Source organism: Zootoca vivipara, chromosome 10 (genome assembly GCF_963506605.1).
Source record: "Zootoca vivipara chromosome 10, rZooViv1.1, whole genome shotgun sequence".
In the NCBI taxonomy this organism is placed as follows: domain Eukaryota; kingdom Metazoa; phylum Chordata; class Lepidosauria; order Squamata; family Lacertidae; genus Zootoca; species Zootoca vivipara.
In genome coordinates, this window is record NC_083285.1 from 10,020,501 (window position 1) to 10,027,631 (window position 7,131).

A 7,131-nucleotide genomic window follows, 5' to 3' on the forward strand; every position below is an offset into this window, starting at 1 on the left:
ATAATAATAATAATAATAATAATAATAATAATAATAATAAATAATAAATAATAATAATAATATATTTATACCCCGCCCATCTGACTGGGTTTCCCCAGCCACTCTGGACGGCTTACAACAGAATCTTAAAATACAATAATATATTAAAAATTAAAAGCTTCCCTAAACAGGGCTGCCTTCAGAGGTCTTCTTAAAGTCTCGTAGTTGTTTTTTGCTTTGTCATCTGATGGGAGGGTGTTCCACAGGGCGGGTGCCACTACCGAGAAGGCCCTCTGCCTGGTTCCCGGTAGCTTTGCTTCTTGCAGTGAGGGAACCACCAGAAGGCCCTTGGCGCTGGATCTCAGTGTCCGGGCTGAACAATGGGGGTGAAGACGCTCCTTCAGGTATACTGGACCGAGGCCGTTTAGGGCTTTAAAGGTCAGCACCAACACTTTGAATTGTGCTTGGAAACGTGCTGGGAGCCAATGTAGGTCTCTTAGAACCGGTGTTATGTGATCTCGGTGGCCGCTCCCAGTCACCAGTCCAGCTGCCGCATTCTGGATTAATTGCAGTTTCCAGGTCACCTTCAAAGGTAGCCCCACGTAGAGCACATTGCAGTAGTCCAAGTGGAAGATAACTAGAGCATGAACCACTCTGGTGAGACAGTCCGCGGGCAGGTAGGGTCTCAGCCTGCGTACCAGATGGAGCTGGTAGACAACCGCCCTGGACACAGAATTAACCTGTGCTTCCATGGACAGCTGTGAGTCCAAAATGACTCCCAGGCTGCGCAGTAGAATGTGTTCATTTATTTAAAATGCATCTCTGGGTTTTTTGTGAGCCATGGGTATTTGTTCATTTTTATTTATTTTTTCAAAACATAGTCCGACCCCCCACAAGGTCTGAGGGACAGTGGACCCAGCCCCTGCTGAAAAAGTTTGCTGACCCCTGGGTAAAGATATCAGAAAAAAACCTGAAATTGCTATCTATTCAGGGGTCATATGGCTCTCGAAGTCTGCCCCAGAACTAAGGGTTCATTTCATATGCTCTTGTCAATTTTTATGGTAAATCACTCAGTGTGTTTTTTTTCTAGCACTGCAGAAAAGAGAGAGGACTTTTTAATCCATAAAGCGAAGAAATAGTGTGTGTTGTGCTACTGTTCTTACTTTGAAAACACACCTCTGGTCATTAGCAACTTTGGTAACAGATCCAATAAATACTTGGTCAGCTCTTTAGCTATGCAGAGGCCCATCCTTCCAAGGAATTGGAAGTGCTAGCTAGGTGATCTGCTTAAGAGAAGATACTGCTTTGCACAACTTTTGCAGCCCTCCTCCTCTGTGGACTCAAAACTGGGAGCAATAAAAACCACAGGACTGGTTGGGTGTAGTAGATTTTTAAACAGCGACAAAAAGGAGAAATCAGATGTCTCAATGGGTCCAGCCTAAATGGGGCATCTCACCAATAAAAACACTGCCTCTTTACAGCAAGGTAAAAGTAAAGGACCCCTGACCATTAAGTCCAGTCACAGATGACTCTGGAGTTGCGGTGCTCATCTTGCTTTACAGGCCGAGGGAGCCGGTGCAATGGAACACCGAAACCAGAGCAGCACACGGAAATGCCGTTTACCTTCCCGCCGGAGCAGTACCTATTTATCTACTTGCACTTTTTGGCGTGCTTTCGAACTGCTAGGTTGGCAGGAGCTGGGACCAAGCAACGGGAGCTCACTCCATCATGGGGATTTGAACTGCCGGCCTTCAGATCGGCAAGCCCAAGAGGCTCAGTGGTTTAGACCACAGTGCCACCCGTCCCCTTTCTGTACAGTACTCACAATTTAATCTACATCTCCATACCCTCCAAGTGTCCCGATTTTCCGGGGAGAGTCCCAGAATTACAGAAGCCACCCCGGCTTCTGACTTGATCCTGGAATGTCCCTATTTTCCCTTCCGAGCTGAAGGAGAAGGATCAGCCAGCGTTGGACCTGAGCATTAGTGGAGTTTGTGAGGCCGCTTCCCATGGCCTCTCCGTGGCTGCCACTGCAGGCCTCCTCCCTGGGGCAGTTCGTAAGGGTTGCTGGAGAGTGGGTGAGGAGGAGGAGGACAAGAGGTTGTTGTTACTGAGGCCCAACCCAATGCTGGCTCTGAGAGGCAGGCAGAGGATGGGGCTGCCCTGAGTGGGAAGAAAGGGGGAGTGGAGCAGAACTCAAGGAGTCTTGATTTGTTATTAAATCAATAATAATTTTTTGGGGAAGGAGCCAAAAGTGGATTGGTCGAGGAGGATCAGTTGGGCGGGAGTGAAAAATGTCCCTATTTTCATCTGTTGAAGGGTACCCACTTGGGGCTGCATCAAAAACACAAGAGCACATATAATAAAACTGGAACAATGTGGAGAAGATAAGCATTGCCCCTGTGCAAAGATAAGATGCACATTCATGAAACGTTCCGTATTTTTTGTAAGAGAGGATTTGGGGAAGTGTTTTTGCTGTGTAAATAAAAGGTTCCCCTCCAAAAAACCAAGTCTCAACAGGGCATGGATATTGGTGTTTGTTGAATGAGTGATTGGTTAATGGGAGATAGTGTATGAGATAGTGGTTGCATGAAATGGATGGCTGAGTAGTTTTATGAATGACAAGTGCTATGTTGATATGTTGATTGAAATTTTACATTATGCTGTGTCGTAATACCCTCTGGTTAGAGAGAGACAGGGAGTTAATCACATGATGTGCATGGATAAAGTTTCTTTCTTTCTTTCTTTCTTTCTTTCTTTCTTTCTTTTTTGTAGAACAGTTGATATAGATTTCCTTGTATTTAATTGTTTTTATATTTATTTATATATTGCAAATTGCTTCAAGCTCTTGAGGCAGTAACATGTATATAAATGGACATAAATAAAATAGATATTTGTGTTTGAAGCAAACTATGTATAAAGCATATGTATTCTGAAACCAAAGTTCATTTTTAAAAGAGCATTTCAGCAAAAGCCTGTGCAATCTCTGGAGGAACAGCATCAAAGCCCTTTGTATTTCAGATCTACCACAGATACCACTGAGAGAGTGTACCATCCAGTGTTGATTTGGATGAATGAGCCACCCTTTGACATCATGGAGAGAGCGATAGTTTCATGTTACCTGCCATCACCTCAAATGTAATACTTTTCAAGGGAGACATTTCACACATTCAGTGGTGAGTCACTGAGTGCTGCATGACTGAGCGCTAAGACATTAAGTGATGTACTAGCATGTGGGAATCATTTCTTCGGTGTAAATACTTTGGGTGATAACATAGTCTGGCTCACAGAGTCTTTAAATATGCATGCAGTTTATCACAAAAAAATCACATTGCTCTTTTTGTCTTCTGTTTTTCCCCCCAATGAAGTGATTTCTACCCTCATCAGCTGCCAATGTTCTACGTAAGTACCCATGTATTTCTTTCTTTCTTTCTTTCTTTCTTTCTTTCTTTCTTTCTTTCTTTCTTTCTTTTTCCTTTTTGCAAGTTTCATCACTGGCAAGACCCTTCATTTATTCTGCCTGAATGAAATCTTCCAAGGAACTATATTTTATTTGGCACAGGTTCCAATTCGAGCTGTTGCCATACTGGAAGTAGCCTCTTATGATACTGTTTGTTGTGAGTTACGAGTTTGCTTGTACAGTGTGTTCATTTGGAAAATTCCCAACGTGTCAACCATCTCGATGGCAATTCAGATTTGTGATTGGAAAACATTCAGCAGACTGCAGATACAGGCTATTTTCTCTGCCAGAAATGCCAGCTCTAGCTGATGCCTTAACAACTGCGCTGTGTCATAAAGAAGGCCTGGAAATATTAGAAGATTGACTGTACATCTAAGTCCCAGTGAGTGGCAGGTTGTAGATAAATATACTTTCCTGATTCTGACCATGTAGGTCATTACTGCTGGGAAAGTGTATGGAAGAAACTGAACTTAGCTATATTGTGCTGGTGTCTATTTTCATTGGTATTACTGAACTGAGCACAAAATGGCCCATGTTTATGAGTATACTCAAACGCTTTAGATTGTGTGTGTGTGTGTGTGTGTGTGTGTGTGTGTGTGTGTGTGTGATTTGCTGTGCAAAATGAAAGAGGTTGAGCTCAGATGATACCTGATCTGGTCCATACAAACAGAGGGCAGTAAGATCACACTTCCCTACCACAAACACACAGCACAACCGCTCCGCTTCTGTTGTCCCAGAATTCGGGTTCACCATCATGGTGAGCACGATTTGCGGTGAGTGGTCACTGTGGGATAGGTCCCTGGCTGTTGTTGGACAAATTTGGATGTTGCAATTTGACGGTCAGCCCCCTGGGTATAAAAGCCTAGGAGAAAGGTTTCTCTTTCTCTTTGGCTACATTTTCGGATCCCCATCCTCCCTATGCTGTTTTTAGGCCTCTGTGTTGACATTGATGTGCCTCTCATGGGGTCGCCTGTATTCAGGGGCCTGGTAGGAATTTTTCCATTTGGCTGATTGGCTGGTGCCATCTGGTTTTTGCCTCCTGCATAGCAAATAGTCACAACTAGTAAGGTTGGCGGTTAGACATTGGTTATTGGTTGTATATGGGGTCTGTTGACTGTGTTGGCCCCTTGAGTTAATGCCTGAGTTAGAGGAAATTCCGGTCAAGAATACAGGGGCTCTGTGCAGTGTCCATAACCCCGGTTGGGGGCCAGCAACACGCATGAGCCCCTGGGAGCCTGAGGGGAGAGGGGAGAGCCAATTGGACCCGACTTCCTGTCTCTCCCTGTAGGGTTTCCTCTTGTTGACAAGGCGAGTTTATTTCTGTCCTTAGGTGACAGTTGGAGAACCGATGCCTACGCAACCACTCACTTATTTTATATTTGTATTTCAGTAAAAGTTGTGACCAAATTCATGCCAAAAACCATTAAACAAAAATTCTGTCTATGGTGTGAGTTATTTGAGGGGTGGTTTGGGAATCTCCACACGCAACGTATCCAAAAGGAAGAATTCAATGTCACTCTAAGATAGTTGGTCAGACAGAACGATCCCCCCCATGTATTGTACCCATGCATTGTACCATGTATTGCCCCCCCTCCCCCGTGTATCATACCAGAGGTTCTTCTGAGCCCCCTAGCCATTTTATTTTCGGGAGGAGAAGGCAGTGAAGGAGAGGGACGAAAGCCCCAAAGTGTAACTTACTCTGCTTTTGTTGATGGGATTCATTTGTTGAATAAAATAGACTGAAATTTAACTGAACATGAACCAACCCAGCTTGTTTTGTGAAAGGATGAATGTGAACGGAAATTTGTTCCTTTTGGGACATGTTGAACTAGAACTAGAACTTGTTCTTTTTTAAAATAAACTTTCCAAGCTCTGGTAGGCCCCATGTGTGGGCTTGATGTACACAGAGGTATTTTATGTGTAGGAAAACCCACGGAATGTGATGCTTATCCTGATTATTCAAACTTTCTAAATGGTCCCCAGGTTCTGGCGATAAACAAGCTGAACACCCACATGCTGCTATTAATAATCCACAATGAATACATAAGCAATTAAAGCCAATTGTAAGTATTCCATGGAATCAATGCTGGATATCATATCTGCTTCCTATGCTAAGCAAAGAGTAAATAGTTTCGGTGTCATAGATGTCTGTATGGATCACTGTTTGGCTGAGGCAGTTAAGAAAAAAAAATCACAATAGAATCCGACACATGATTGCCTAACAGCTCCCTCTCCCCAATTACAACCAGCGTTCTTCTTTACAGATTAAAGAGGCCATTGATTGATAGGGCATAGAGTCAGAAGAACTCTCCTCCTCCCCCCTGATCTTCCAAAACAGCATCAAGTCTCATTGGCAAGACTGCAGGGAAGCTTCTGTGGTTGTCATTCATCATGTGTATAAACACAAATTCTCAGTCTCCGGGGCTGTCAATCAGGTGTTTTTCAGGAGGACATTATCTTAAAACTTTAAATAGAAGCACAGGGCATCTTTGCAATGCAGCGGGGGGAAATAACATCCTGTTGATGTAGATGCGGAGGAAGGAACCAAGGCTCAGGAAGGAGCGCAACCCTTTGTTGTTCCTTTTAAAGTAAGGAAGATAAGAAGCAGCCCGCCCCCTTTCTCCATCATAGAAAAGAACAGCTGACGTGACTACAGACTGTGCATGCTGGGACCAGCATGATTTTTACATTTCATTGAGCTAGAACAAACACACACACACACAAACACAGAGAGCAAAGAAGAAAATGAAGGCAGAATGAAAAAATTGCACTCAAATTCCCTTGCCTTACTCATTCCCTTGCATCGGACTAGTTCTTTCAGCAGAGCTAGCAGGTTAACAACCAGAATTTGTGTTTGAGAGATCTGGTAACAAATGCCTCTTATTGTGCGGGCCATGTAAGATGTTTTGTTTGTTTGTTTGTTTGTTTCTCTTTGAAGCTAGCCTTCTTTTCCACCACTGTTTGTTTGTTTGTTTTAAAAAAAATTATAATTTTCATTTTAGAACACACAAAAAGCAAAAAAAAACCTCTTAAAAATCAAGTTATTACATATATCATATTTTGTTTTCCTTCCCCCTCTTTTTGCAGTTCCTTATGTTTATAATATTGTTACTGAATTTCGAAATTAAACCTATTTATTATTTTTCACATATAGTCAATATTTGTTTAATATCACTGCATGTTTTTACATTAATCCCGCTAATGTTTGCAATATTTTTGTAAATATTCAATAAGCAATTTCCACTCCACATTTAACTTTGTCGTCTTGATTTCTTATTTTTCCAGTAAGCTGTGCCAATTCTGCATAGTCCAATAGTTTCTGTAGCCATTCTTCTTTTGTTGGGACGTTTTCTTCCTTCCCTCTTCGGGCAAATAACATTCGAGTGACTGTGGCTGCATACATAAATAGATCTTTATATTGTTTAGGTATCTGTAGTTCCATAATTCCCAAAAGAAAAGCCTCTGGTTTGTTAATAAAAGTTATCTTAAACATTTTCCCCCAATTCATTATGTATCATTTCCCAGTAGGTTTTTATCTTTTTCCATCATGGTTTTGCCAAGTCCAACCCGCTCATATGCTGCTTTTCATTGCGTGTTGAGGTCCCCAAAACCACCCCTCAAAATAATTCACACCACAGACAGAATTTTTGTTTTGGGTTTTTTGGCATGAATTTGGCCACAACTTTATTAAA

The 7,131-nt window shown here is 42.4% G+C and overlaps 1 pseudogene; it reads left to right on the plus strand.

Moving 5' to 3' along the window:
• The first annotated feature begins 2,310 nt into the window (after window positions 1-2,310).
• Window positions 2,311-2,424, plus strand: LOC118091603 (U6 spliceosomal RNA; annotated as a pseudogene).
• The last annotated feature ends 4,707 nt before the right edge of the window (window positions 2,425-7,131 follow it).